Consider the following 15,802-nt stretch of genomic DNA (forward strand, 5'->3'; position numbering starts at 1 on the left):
AATTTGAAGTTCAAAAATAGTTCATTCTGTCCACCAGGCTCTTCTTTTCCCTCATTTAGGAATCATTTCATTTTTGTCACCACCATTGTTTTAAAATCTCAGTAGAAATCAGAGAACTAGATTTTTAAGACCCTATCCTATTGACTGCATTAGGTTTTCCGATAACAATCTCTTTTAGGCCTGGCTAAAGTGTACATTACAAGTTCAGTCACTCTGGACTGTGAGGATGCAGCTGAAATGATTGGTCAGGTTTTGTGACAAATAAGCTGAACTACTACTAGGGCTGTTGCTCTGTGAGACAGATCAGGCAAGTTACACTGGAGAATAGGACAAAACTATAGATGCTCGAACCCCAAATGACTGGTACAATTGGGATTTTTGGGGTTCCAGACAAAACAAACTAACAGGGCTACTCACTGTGAGAGTTTTATATTGAGTGCAAAAAGCTTCCTTAGCCTGGCTTCTTAACAAAGGAAACCAGGCTGAGTCTTTTTCAGCTAGCCTTTTTTTCCTTCCACCCTCACACCAAATTACCAGCTTTTTAGAGGCCATCCCTCTATATCTTAATTCATCACATTTGGTCTCAGCTAAATTCTCCTTGATCAGATTCTTTAACTGTGAAGTTGTGGTCTTTTGACTAGTCCAGGAGAATGTTTCACACCCTTCTTGCTAAGCCCTGAATGAGTTCTGTGCACAGCATCCTATCCTACTGTGCCTGTTCCTATAACTATGCTTTGCTGCTACAAATGAGAGTGAAGAGGAGGGATTTATTACTCACTTAGGATTGTTTCAGGAAGACTTGATCTTCGGTGCCTTACCAGTTGATGGAGATTCATAGGCGAGGAAATGCTGGCCCTGAGGATACTGTACATGCCTCTATTCATCACTGAATTGAGTTTACTTGGTTTTAATTTTACACAATGCATGGACCTGTCAAACAAAATACAATGGAGTTTCGTTTTCTCATGCTGGGGAGAGCAGAATTCCAAAGCCCCTGGGCAGGTAACATCATTACAGAATATCAGTACAAGAAGGGCTCCCTCAAGGTCTATGTCAGCAGGCTGTTATGGATGAAGACCATAGTAGCTGTGGTGATAGTAATGCCATGCTGCTGATGGCAAGCTGGAGAATGCTATGCAATGCCAACCCAAATTTCCCCAGAGGATGGGAAATCTATGTGCTTATTTCCTCCAGCACACAGCTAGGATATGTAAAAGAAAGGTCGAGAGAGAAGGGATTTGGGAAAACAAGCAAATCTTTTTTAAAAGCAGCAATAAAAAGAGAGCTTCTACGAGCTCGTTCACTTTTACAAACCTGACTATACAAAAACTCCTAAACTACTATATTCTCCCTCTGCCTTTACTTGCAAGGGTGGATCTATGATGTCTTTATCCTCTTTCAGGTTGCAAATTACCAGTGTTCTGCACTTTTGTTCTCAAGGGCATCTTCCATCCACACAAAATTTCTTTGCTCTAACCCCCGCTACACCTTTAAATACAAATCCACACGTTCACAAAAGGTTAATGCCAACTCCCTCCTGCAAGTGCAGAACCTCTGAGTCACTGCAGGCGTACTGAATGCAATCTGGCAGTCCCTGAACAGGGAAGATCAGGCCTACTAATTTCAGTCCCACCCCTATATTGCTTGCGAAGGCAACGGAGGACCTGGGCTCATTACCTAACCCGGGGAGCTCACAGAAATCTCATTGTCTACAAACAATACAGGCACTTCAGTCAACAGGCCTTCATCCATAACATTTTACAGTGAGACAGGAAACCTGCCTGAACAATGTTAATCAGCCCAGCCAGAAGAGTACGAAAGATCCCATAGTTTGAGGGGGGGCAAAATTAAGGCTTAATATGTCTTATCCAATAAACAACACCAGCCAATAGATAGCTCCCACGCAGACCTATCATCCCCGACAGTTTATTCTTCAATGTCACAAGGACATCTCTTCCCCTGGCACCACCATTCTGGATCTACAGTCATCAGCAGAGGAGCACAAAGGAGGGACTGACCTCAGTGCTTCATGCCGGTATCCTGTTGCATGTCAGCTAACCTGCTGTCTGTTACAAGTTTATCATGCTTGATCAATGTGGGTTGGTGGGCCAAGTCTGATACCTGATTTTAGATAACACCATCACTGAACCTGCCTCTCCCCGGCATTGCTCAGTATTTCACACTGTTCCTGATCCTGTCACTGATGTCTCTATGACTGCTGCTCTGCTACAGTATGTCTAAGAAGATGCTATCCTTGTCAGTTTTATACAGCATATTTGCTTGTGTTTCTTCAAGAAGTGTATTGGTAGATATAGCAGCAATGTCAGTGTCCGATTGCCTTTTAATCCTCAGATGTCCATTGCAAATTCTGTAATCCTAATTTCAGTGATATCCTTGGCCATACTCAATATGTGTAACAGAGTCCAAATGAAATATTGTATGGTAAATCTTCCTTGGTTACACTTTTTTTCTTTTTTATACAAAGTAAGGTAGATGTATATACTGCTGCAATAGATAACCATGCAAATCCAATTTGAGCTCCCAGACCTTTCTTGGTCTGAAAAGAGGTGCCACCTTGCATGGCTTTGAGGAGGAGTGGGCTTAACTTTGAAAGTATCCTGAATTCAAGTCACTTATAGAAAGATTTTCAGCCTGTATGCTTTGAAAAGCTTTCACTTCGTACAACCACTTTACCTCAGCTTCATGTTCCCTCATTTTACAGTCCCTTTGTGGCTGTGGGGAGGATGGGGTGGGATAAGCCTTCGGAAAACAGAAAAGCCTCCCAGAACTCTGCAGAGCTTCAACTAATTTCTTTTTGAGTGTAATTCGCATCCCTAAATATTCAAAAAATATCATCCAGTGCAAAGTGTGGCCAGTTAAGTCACTGTTGTTACATGTGTTCAAGCCAATTACTGATGAGGGTTTTGTGAGCCAGCAGGAAAGCTAACATGCCTTTAAAAAATGGCTGTAGGACCCAGTACTATACAAATAAACCACTGACCTCCAAAACGTGGGCAATTGTTTTACTCAGAGGTATTACCTGAGTTCACTTATTTGCATCTAAAAGAAATAAAACTAGTCATCTGGACTGTTTTGCTCTCCTTCAGGGCACAATTTGCATCATGAAATTTGTTCCTCTTATATAAAGAAAACAAATGAATTTGTTCCATACTTGAGAGTAAAGTAATTTGCTAAGTTTTTGAGGGCAGTGCTTTGTTTCTTTTTCACACAGACAAATTTCCAAGGTAAAATGATTTATCTCTGTACAGTTTTTCTTTTTTGGGTATATTAAATTGGTTGGAAGTGAATTAGAGGAGGAGAAGTCAAGAAAGTCTGGAGAGGAAAATGAAGAGAAACTATAAGGTCAGGGTTATAAAGATAACCTAACCTGATTATTGTCCGTTCTCTGAAAGTGAGAAAGAGGAAATTGTGTAATTATTTAGGATAGATTATGTTGTAGGTTTAATAAATTATGTTCTTGTACAGCTTTAAAAAAACAGAGCTAGAATTTGTGCAAATAAACATGGAAAATGTGACTATAATTATCTTGCATTATACGAAAGAAAGTGCACAGAAATGGTCTCATGCCAGGCTAGTTGTCAGTTTCTATGTTAGAGGCAGCTGAACAAAGATCCCTACCTAGCAGAAGAGAACCTATACAGGTCTCCAGCTACAGGCATGAAACCAATTCCTGTATCAGAGAAGTACTTTCACCCTCAACAGTGACTATGTAATGATGGTTTAAACATTATGTGGTGTCCCAGGACACTCCCTTCTCAGTGGTGTCACAGATTCCCTTGAGTCCAGTTGTCACATACGGCAATTGAGCTGGTTGGTTTGATGCCAAAGGTTCTTTTCTGCCTGATATTCAGTCCAGCAGAGAGGAAATTTCAAGGAGACATCTCTCTGGCAGAGCTCTGAAGTTTAGACGGTGACCCATCAGGCTATAGATCCTCCTGTTATTTGCCCAAATCAAATGGCTATGTTGTGGGTTGGGAGAACAGCATTGGGGAAACCTACTACTTTGATGACTGGCAGGTAGAGCAAAGTCCCACTCACTTCTTTCTAGCCCATAGGCTTTCTGGAACCTGTCCATCTTCCCTCTATACTTCACTGAGGGTATTCAGTGGGAAAGGAATGGATACAAGATCAGTTAAGAGAGTTCTTTTTCTTGTGGACTCTTTCTCTGATATGCATCATAACTCCCAGTGCGCAAGGTTGGCGTTCTTTGCGTTTCTGCAGAAGACAGCCTGAATAGCATGACCCAGCACCGGCGCTTCCATTTAGGCGATCTAGGCAGTCGCCTAGGGTGCCAGGATTTGGGGGGGCGGCATATTGCCATCCTCAGCGGCAATTCGATGGCAGGGGGTCCTTCCGTGCCTTCGGCAGCAATTCTGCGGCGGGTCCTTCACTCGCTCCAGGACCCGCCGCTGAAGTGCCCCGAAGACCGGGAGCATGGAAGGACCCCTCCGCCGCAGAATTGCCACCAACGACCGGGGGCATGGAAGGACCCCCGCCTAGAGCACCAAAAACCCTGGCGCCGCTCCTGGCATGACCTCTTGTGGAGCCTGTATCACATGGCCTTCTGGGGCTTACATTGCGCAGAAGGCAGAATATATTTTCTGATTAAATGAGGCCTAAGTGTTCATGTTTATAAATGTCAGTATTGTATGAGACACATACAGAATTAGGATCCTTCATTATGAAAGTATTTATAACTGATAACATTACAAGATCCATTGGTACTGGAGTTCCATACAACCACCTCTTCCTCCTTAAAAACCCACTTCTTCTGGAAAGCCTTTCAGAAAAAGACCACTGCTAGAGTTTTCCACTATCTCTACTTCGTGCTGGCACTGCATGAGCTATTCCCATCTTGTCTGTGTTTGAACTGGATTGTAAAATCTTGGGGCACAGTCTGAACTGTCTGTGTTGGTAAATCATGTGCACTACTGGTGCTTAATAATAATTGGCCAAATTTCATATGCAAACCATTGAGGGATTTGTTCTTTTAATGATGAGTGGAGCAAGATGATGGATTTACAGGAGTAAATTGTATGGAAATTAACCAGTTCGGTTCCATAATACACTGATGGGAGAATAACCCTGGTTTAGATTTGTAGACATACTGTATGATGCAGAATGTTTTAAAACATTAAATAGAAATATTTGTTGAATAAGTAAGGATCTTCCTGTAGCCAACCCTGGCCTGAAGAGAAATCTCCTATTTAACTCTGTAATGCTTTGAAATCCAAGTCCTTGAGGAACGTGGACTAGTTTTCTTTTCCTTTTGTCAGTGTGGAAGCCTTAGAACTGTGCAGACTTTTATTTTTAACAGTTGAGTTATTACAGTGGCTGCCAGCACAGTAGGAAACACTATTAGATAGATACAAGAAAATCCAGTATTTCATATTATTCGTGTAGACAACTAACATTTGAAAGTTGCATAAACTGCTTTCCACTTAAAAGCTGTCAGTCATGTTGGTTATAAAAAACCCACAGCACTTAAGGCCTGTCAATCACTTCCTAGGAGGGAGACATGACATCTTAACATTTACTTTGCCAGTATTTACAGAATGCAAAACAATGAAAGAGGAACATGCAAATGAAAAAATACATTCAAACTGATCACATAATACTAGCCCTTTGATCAGTTATTGTAATTACTTGCCGAGGAGTTTCCAACTAAAAGGGGGTGTTCTGACTTAGCACCAGTATAGCTGCTACCTGGCTTTATACTGGAGGAGATGGGGGAGGGGGAAAGGAGGTTTGCAAATTACATTTGTGGGGTTCATTGAAGCAGAAGCACAGCTCCATAGCAGCATTACTGGGGGAGGAAATGGATCAACTCCAACCAACGAAGATCAGAACAGAAAAAGCTCACTTGAGTCTGGAATGCTTCTTCCCCTCCCAGGACATTTAGTTTAGAAGTGAACGTGCTAGAAATGTCGTTTCACAACCTTGCAGTGGCAACCTGCCATGGCGGGGTCATGAACATATCAAAAGGGCAGAGGAAAACCATGTCTAAAAGGAGGCAGCTACCTTCCTTTTCTTATGGCTATAGGGATGTAGATCCTGTAACTATAGGAGGAAATCCCAGAACTTCTCTTGTAACTGGGGGCTCAGTATGGAAAAGATTGAGAACCAAGTTAAAACACTCTGTGTTCTTCCCTTCATGTTGCAAAATTTAATTATACTCTACCCAGAGATGGTTCTGGTACAGGATTTGGCACTAGTTTGGTACAATAATTGTCGATGAGAACGAAGTCCTAGCTACTGGAGCACTAGACTCTGACAAGCTGCGCTATCTCCAAACTGGAAAGGCAATATTATCATGGAACAGGAGTGTTGGCTGAAGGACTAAGCCAGATGCATTTTGTCCCATCCTCACACGCTCCCCACCCTTTAGTAGTCACAGATCCAAGTCCATTGCTGTGGCTGCTGTCCTCCAACACCATCATTACAAGGGTAAGTGTTATGCCCTTGAAGCTCTCTCCAAAATTTCAGTGAATCCTCCTGAAAGCAGTATTGACCTCCTGACATTAAAGGCTCTGATGGCCTTTCTTGCTCTCCAGGGACAGGCTCAAACATCACCTGAGAGTAAGGATGATGTGTACATATTAATAAAAGCATGACCCCTGCCCAGACTGGAAGCCTGGTACATTGCTCTGCTGTGTTCTGACTCCTGCTCTGAAACTTTGAGTTTTCTGGAATGTTCTGGCATGAGATGAAACCTATGATACAAGTACTTAGTGCCAGCCTCTCAAAGCCTTGTGTTGGGAGGCTCTTCGGCTGGTGTATTATAACTACTTCCATAGTACTTGAAAAGCAGGCCTGTGCGCCAATGTGTAGCATCCTCTCTCCTGTGTCCTGAGTACAGTACCCCATGTTAACATGGCACATATACTTGAACTGATTCTTGATGTTTGTGAATCAGGTTCCTGATTGTACATTCTGAATCAGCCTGAGGAAGGGGGCCTATAGCAAAGCTCCACCATGGGGTTCTTTTAAAATTATTGTATTTATTTTTCTAATGTGTACAAATGCCTGTCTGAGCTCAGGATGAGTTTAGATATGTGTTTTAGTGACTGCTTATGTGATGGCCCACAGAGAAGTCATTACTATCAACTGTGTATACTGATTACTTTTGTGTGTGGTGGATCTGGTAAAGATTTAGATACTTCCAGTATCTAAATAGAAAAGAAGATCAGCAACTAACTGTATTTTCAAATCCCTTCTGAATATCTGTTAACTTCAGACTGTAGCAGCTGACTGATGTGAGAATCCACCATTTCTGCAAAGTACTCCCACACCAGAACTGGGAATCAACAATCACTAGCTTCTGGGGTGTTTCTCTCTTGTAGGATCACTCATTAGTTATAGACCCTGATATTGGAGAATCCAACTGTTTGGAAGAATGGACTCAGACACCTTATAGACTGTTTTCAGCCTGTGTTTGATTACTCTGATGTTTCACAGCCTGCGAATGAAGTTGATGACTCCCTCTCTAGGCTGAAGTTACTGACAGCTGGTCATAGGAGAGCCTGGAGGGAGGAGGCAATGTCTGATAGTTATTCCTCACAATCCTTCTTGGAATGCCACAGCCACTATCCTCCATATGTAATTCATCACTAGACACTTGGGTTCTGCTCATGATGCGCAAGTGAGTGTTACAGCATCTCATGGCACTAGTGTGGTCTGTGGCTCAGCAGCTCTAGTTTCTTGGAAAGGCCCTCTATGATGAGTTGATTCAGAGAAAAATACATAGATGCTTTGAATTACATTAAAAAATTCAGCAGTCTCACTAGACGCTGATGCTGCACCACTGACCATCAAGTTCAATGAATGAGAACTGCATGGGACAAAAAATCTCGAGGGTTTAACTCTTGGATCCGTGTCTGCACTCCTCTGTTCTTTCCTCTCATGTTGGCACCATTATCATAGCCCTGACCTCTCATGTCAGCTATCGCAATTCCCATATCTTCCAGCTTTTTAAGAAGCACATTTGTCATACCAGCTCCTGTAGTATCATCAATGTCAATACATTCTAGAAAATGCTCTCTGACAGTCACATTGCAGGGACATTTTCACTAGGTCTTGTTGTTACCAAAACGCACCAATTAAAGTCATGTTCCGTATGGCTGATATCAGGTGTGCAGTCCAGAATAAACAGAGTAATATCTGTTGCTGACTTCAGATCAGCACAATTTCTGTTTGACTTTTGTTGCCAGTACTGTATGATCTCATTTGAATTGTTTTTCTAAGGTAGTGTGGTGTGGACATTTCTGGGTGGTGAACTCTTCTTAATGCTCCTGGAATACACCCATCAAACTCAGCATTAGCTCCCAATTTTTAAGGAAGTTTCCATTGTTTGGCACATACAACTGATTTGAAGTGCACACAGTGCTAGGTTTGGTTAGCAAGCATTCTCACAATGGCAATGAGCTTTTCAGAACATTTTGCCAGTAAAGAGATGCTGATGCAATCTTCCTTTGATGCTGATCATCTATGGGTGGCTTTTAACCTTAGTCTCTTCAAGCTCTTTCCACCTATGGAATGCTCTCTGGTGATTTGCTGCCTTCTCAAGGCATGCCAGATTCTAGCATTTTTCCAGTCTTTGTTCCATAGAACCCAATGTGGCTGAACATTAGACTGGAAGAGTTGGCAACAAAAACAGTATGCAGCATATTGGTTTTTGAGTACATAATCCATGGCCTCTCCACTTTGTCACCAATGGGAATTCACGCCAGTAATGTGTTGGATGGAAACTTCTATTTCATTGTCTTTGGGAACAATGAAGTTTTTCATTTGCTGTGCCCATGCAGTACAAGGAGAACCCTCAAGCTACTGCTTAAGTGGTCCACAGTCCTGGGATCATCTAGACTTAAGGAACTAAACTCAGCAGCAGCTGTTCTTGCGCCTTCACCACACTTCTCTGATCTACACTTTTCTTTAGGAATGTGCAAGGTTACATCCATTTGAGATGGAGATATGGATGCTGCAGTAGCTGCCAGGTCACCTGTACTCTGACTAAAAGGAAGATCAGGCATCTCCTCACCACTCACATCTCCACTGGGCTGGAAGGCTCACATTTGTGTCTAATGTATCTCAGGAGAGCCCTTTCTGCTTAGATAGAAAAGCTTTCTTTGGCTTTCTTTCTTTTTTTCTGAATGCTGCCCCAGATGGCTGTTTCTTTCTTTCACTCCTGAATGCGTTCTTGTGCAGCTATAGTGGCTCTGAACACTCAGTTTGAAGGGAAAATAAGCAGGCTGGTAGAGGGCCTGAGTGAGGGAAGAATATCAGCGTCTTGAAGGTCTACTGGCCTCCTACTACTTCAGTTGACTGCCTGTTCTCCTCAGGCGGGATTCAGGGAAGCAGCAGAAAACAGGAAGCTCCATGAAGCCTGGTGTTAATCAGTCCAGGCTCCTGGGGGTTGGCTAGAGAAGGTAACAGTAAGAGGTCCTTCCCTCTCCTCCTGAAGCTCCTGCTGCCTTTCTGTTTTCCTTCTCACCTTTTCTCCTGCCTGCCTGTTATGTCTCTTGTGCCCTCCTTCTTCCAGCACAGCACTCCACCATCTCTGTGCATCTAGAGCAGAGAGAATACACATGCACCAGCAGCAGACACAATTTTCTACACTCAGGGTCTGTGACCTGCATCAGCTGGCCCACTGAGCCGCTAGGGGGCGGTGGGTAGCTACTGTCCCACTGGCTGGCCTGCATCGTCTGTCACTAGGGAACTAGCGGAGGGAGGGATGCCAGCAAGGGTCTACAATGCACCCCTTAGGCAGGGGAGTGCTGGCAAGAGTCTATAGTCCTATCGGGATTTTGCTACCCAAGGTGAGTTGGCCAGGGTAGGGAACTCAGGCCCACCCAACCCCAGTGCATTCCAGCCCAGGGCCCTGACAGTGGCAGGGCAAGAGTCCTGCCACTGGGGTCCCTCTGCAACACGCTGACCAAATAGACTCACCGCACTGTGCCGTTCTGTCCCTGGGCTCCTCCCTACCCGGTCCCTTGAGCAAGTTCCTCTGGTCCTTCCAGCTCCTCCGGGTACTTGGCTGCTGGCAGCTTCAGCTCCCCATCCACCTCAGGCTCCTCCAGTTCCTCCTACTCCCCACATTCTGGTACTTGAGGCAGCCGCCTCAGTTCACCACATGGTAAGGCCAGCCCTGGCAGTGTAGAAATACACTGAGTGAATTTGGGAAGGTTAATGGATGGGTTTGGGAGAGGCCATTTTACTTGTTGTATTGCTAATAGCTCAAGAGAGGGCACTTGGTTGAGAACCACTGTGTGAAATTAGTAAGTCACCAATTCGTTCAGTGTGCTTATTAATAGTGCGCTGCAATTCTGAGCCAGAAGCTTCTCGTACTCTCCTGTAAGCATTCGGACAAGCCTTTTCCAAGATGGCATTTGCTTCATTACAGCTACGTAATGGATCATTTTTCATATCCCTGTTGATGTGACTTATTTATCATCATCTGTTCTGGTGTTATATCCTGGACATGGGAGAACTGTTTACTGTCCCAGATTGCCAGCAATGCCTTGTTACTGTGTAATCTGACTCCAGGAGAACGAGACACTTACCTCAATGCTGACTTTGCTGAAGCGGGTAGCTCCAGTTTGAGCTAACAAGAGAAATCTGAGGAACAAAGCAGAAGTTGTCATTTGATGTTTGTGATTTCAAAATGGAAAGCGACAAGATTCATCACCACTCTGCTCAGATCAGCTTTCGAAGTCACATTTGATTCAGCTAAATATTTAGGGCCAGATTCTGTCAACCTTCCTCACACAGAATAATAGTTTATTCCACAGGTAGTTCCACTGATGTCAAATTATCGAGAGCTTTAAGAGTTTTCACTGGGACTGTTTTCAGAGAACTGTATTATTCAATGTAAAGAAGCCTGGCTATTATATTTTTAAGCTGATATTGACAGTGAATCATCTCTAGCACTTCCATTTTTTCCCACACATGTACAAATAACACATATAGTCCTTGAATGTTTCAATGCCACCTTTTGAGAAAGGACACTAAATTTAACCTAGAGCGGCTGCTTCTGACTTCACTCACATTGCCAAGATGGAATAACATTTCCAATATCTGCATCAGTATGATCAGTTAAAGTGGCAACTATAAATATCTGACATCTAAGATGATTCTCAGTTATTATTAGAAGGGGGTTAAGTTGATATTCATTGGAACTGTGTCAGTGTAAACTATGACTACCAAGGGTAAAACTATATCATATAAGCCATAAGAGAATGATTATCATTTTCAATGTTTAGTTTTTAAAATGATCCAGCCATAAAAATACTTCCACTACTAATTGTTTTTATTTAAATTACAGTAGATTCTAGAGACTCCAAACAAGATAATGGCCCCATTGCGCTGTACAAACACATACAGTCTGTGGCCCAATGAGCTTACAATTCAAGTAGACAAGACCGCTAAAGGAAGTATTATTATCTTCAGTTTATGGTCAGGAAGCTGAGGCACTAAGAGATTGTGATTTGCCCATGGTCACAAAGGATGTTGGTGGTAGAGCTGAGAACAGAATCCAAAGCGCCTTCTTTCTAGCCCAGTGTGTAAACTACAAGATCATGCTTCCTCCTTTAGTACACCCTGATTAGAAGCTATCACAGGGTAGGTGAGTCCTTTAAGGGGGGGTGGGATTTGCTGCCACCTGTGACTAATCAGTGGCCTCCCAGCTGGTGGAATAAAAGGCCAACCATCATCACACTAAGATGCATTTCAGGTGGCTCCTGCAGGAGGCCCTGAGTCAGGGAAATGACCTGGAAGGGGGCTTGCCACACCAGCTAGGAGAAAGAGCTGGCTGGGGATATCTGCTGTACAACAGCAGCAGCTGGCCCTGAGACAGAGGTCTTAGGAGGGGCCACATGGCAGGAGCTGGTTTACTTGTCTTGATTGATGCTGAATAGTGATTATGTTTGAACAATAAAAGCATCCCAGGGGAAAAGGACTGAACTACTGACTCTGATGAGAGCTTCATTGAGTCAGTGGCCAGTGCAGGGGTCAGAAACCTTTCAGCAGTGGTGTGCCGAGTCTTCATTTATTCACTCTAATTTAAGGTTTCACGTGCCAGTAATATATTTTAATGTTTTTAGAAGGTCTCTTTCTATAGGTCTATAATATATAACTAAACTATTGTTGTATGTAAAGTAAATGAAGTTTTTAAAATGTTTAAGAAGCTTCATTTAAAATTAAATTAAAATACAGAGCCCCCCCGGACGTGGCCAGGACCCAGGCAGTATGAGTGCCACTGAAAATCAGCTCATGTGCCACCTTCGGTACATGTGCCATAGGTTGCCTACTCCTGGGCTAATGAGATGATCTGCTGGCTTATGTGAGCATAGGGAAACTGAGGCAGGGTCTCCCTGCTGGGTTTAGGGAGACCCTGTTACAGGAATTTCTTATTTTAAAGGCACATGTGATACCTTGTCAATTGCAAAGAGTTGTCTGTCAATGGGATCAGTGTAGTAATACTGTGTTGGATTAGGGGGTAGGACAGGAACAAGAATGCTCCACAGGCTAGCTCTGGGTGACTGACATAAATTATCCCTTGGCTCTAAGTAATGAAACAGCATAAATTGCTTCTAATAAGGTTTATATAGTTATCTGAAGAAGAGCTGTCATTTATTGAAAGACATGCTCTGCCAGCTAATTTAGGCCCAAACTTTTGGGGTTGATTATTTTGGATTTTTTTTAAAGAAAATGTAACATTATTGGGAGAAATGATTTTATTAATTTAAAAATATACATTTGGTTTGGAATTTAAATTATTCCTCTCTAGTGGTGGTATCCCAAACATTTCGTCATTGTGCTAGTTCATGAAAACCAGAAAGTGACTAGAAACTAAAGCGAAACTGACTAATCTGCTTTCATTGTCAACATTGGGTGGATTCCAAAAAGGAAACACAATATAAATGGTGAAAAATAAATTTAGGTTTTTACTTTTCTTTGTTTTATTAATCTAAAATGTTTTAGTAACATAAGAAAAACTGTTTTTTTAAATGATAATCTGACAGACTCCTGTCAAAATAGTATAGTGAAGGTATTGTGCTACATCTTCTTGATCTGAGAGTTTATTAACATTCTTGTTGTTTGTGTGCTAACAAGATCTTATTAAAATTCACCCTTTGTGCTAAGTGCTCCTACTGTCCATATTATATTTCAGATGTTTTAATTTGCCAAATACAACTCTGGAGCTACGTATATAAAAAGTACAGGATGTGCTGTTACCAACAACTCCTATAAACATAAGTTGTTACTGATATGGAGATAACAGCATAAATAAAATTAGTAGTTCTGTGGCGTGTCTATTTCAATCCAGTTGGACGCTGAAGGCCAAATTCTGCTTTCAGTGAAGTGTCGGAGAAAAACTTAGTTCTCACTTTTTGGTTGGATGCAGCAGAGTCAGATACTTTATTTTCTTTTTACAATTGTATAGAGAGAGGGAGTGCACTAGGACACAGGGTTTCCCCCTCTCCTAGGCAGATCTCTCTACAGGTAAACAATTACAGCAAGCATTTATACCCTTTGTTACATACAATAATAAGCAACAGCTGCATTTTGTTTATACATAGGCCATTCTGATATATTATTTGTTTTACTTTTATTTAGATGCCAGTCCACATTTTTTATTATTGACACAAGGTTGCAACAACTTTTTACACAGTTATTTTTCATTTGCCTTACACAATCCTTGCTTCTACAAATCTCACATTATTAGGGTTACAGCTAGCCTAACTCTTGCTAACAGAAACTATCATGCATTAAGATCCCCTACAAATCCCTGTCAGTTCTTAATCTGATTCATCAGAGTAACTGTGGATTTACACCCCTCTCACTGAGAGCAAAATTTGGCCTATAGTTGTTACTAATAAAAACAGAACAGAAATGTGTTTGTTGTTTTAGAGGGGAAAAAACTATTGAAGTGATTTGGCCCAAATTGTGACTCTGTGGCTGTGGAATGGCGTCTGCATTCTAAATTCCTTTTGTACTTTAAAAATGTAGCACTCCATCACTAAGAAATATATCAGAGCCTGTTTCTCATTTACACTAAATCCATGTTATATCATTGTATTTACATTTACCTTAAGTAGGCTTGGAAAGATTCAATTTTTGTCAGTAAATGTCACTAAACATTGATTTCACCATACGCACACAGACTGAGCAAAAAAATCTTTGTCCATAATAATCAAAATGTACAGTTAGCAAAGTAAGAAAAATGCTGCTTGAGAACTTGTTAGAGTTCGATTTAAGGATATTTGTATATTTTGACATGTGATGTTGACAATTTGTGTTTTAATGGTTTAAAGCTTTAAGGTTTTTCTCCCTAATTTTATCAACATACATTTTCACATTTGCAGGAAATTATGCGGACAATAATTATTTAATGACCGTTGATGTTGAAATTCAAAAAATTAAACAGCAATATTATGTTGAAATTAAAAAAAAAATTAAATCTAATTCTGCCTAAACCTAAATTTAGGGCCCCTTACGTGAGTAGAATAGCTTAGTACACATGAAAATCAGGACCTCACTGTTTTATATATGGTAGGGCCTACATAAAGGACCTGAACCTGCAGTCCTTTCTCACAGCGGACTTAATGGGAATTTTACCTAAGTAAGGCAGGAGGCTTAGTCCTTAAAGCAATCTTTTGTGCTTCCCTAGCCTTTTTTGTAAGCAGCAGTTAACCAATAAACTCTCAGACTGTGACTGACTAGCAAAAGATTGTAAAATATGTTTCCTCCACTGGTCTCTGGAAGACTACAAGTGTTAGCTATAGCATTAGACATGAAAAACTGACACTATCAGCAGAAAATAAAAGGAGTTACAAAACCCACCTGGACTCCGAAATGCTCAGTCACCCAAGGTCTTAAAACAAAAATCCAGACCATTGATTGTAAGATGGTCAAATATGTACCATTACTATCTGTTATGGCTGTGTGATGACCATCTTTTGGTCAAATATAAAACAAATACACATGCTTTTCTGATTGCATGAGATTTTGCATGCACAGAGGCCTTCAAGCAAACCGAAGGACATTTTGTTTAACTTTGTTACCAATATAATAAATTATTCTAATTAAATTTCCACATGTGCATTAATTTCACATTAATATAAGGATCTCATGGTGGGCAATTTTAACATCTACTATGCATTCCCATAGCTGGGCAGCAAAGACAGTGTCTGCCTTTATACTGCAAAGTGAGTTAAAATCCTATTCAACTTGAATCAATGTTGCAATTTCTATTACATTTCCCCCATTAGTGTGTTTGTAGCTATTCCACATCTAAAGCAAAGAAAATGATTGGGGGTAAAATTTTCAAAAGTGCCTACGTCCCATTTTCAGAAGAGACTTAAGCTCCTAAGTCCCACTGGCTTTCAGTGTCTGTTCTACCTGTTTTGAGGAGCCTCCACCCAAAAGTAAGTTTTCATTTGATAATGTACTGGTCCCTTGTCCCATCCTAACCTCTGTGGTAGGTGAAATAGCTGGGACCACCTCATCTTCCCAAGTATTTGTACAGTGCCTACCACAATAGGACCCACGCCTGATCAGCTGCAGTACAAATACTAAATAATAATAATTAGCTCAGGAAATTTTGACAATTCCCAACGCCTACAACTTTTCTAACATGACTGTTTTGATGTTGCTCACAGGGCACAATGGCACTGTAAATGATGCTGAAGCTTGAATGAATGTGTAAGTGTCTGCGCTTTAATCTATTTTTAGTGTGCCAATTACTGAAACATCTAAGGAACCGTAACACAAAAGCTATAAT

Source organism: Chelonoidis abingdonii, chromosome 2, assembly GCF_003597395.2.
Source record: "Chelonoidis abingdonii isolate Lonesome George chromosome 2, CheloAbing_2.0, whole genome shotgun sequence".
Classification (NCBI taxonomy): domain Eukaryota; kingdom Metazoa; phylum Chordata; order Testudines; family Testudinidae; genus Chelonoidis; species Chelonoidis abingdonii.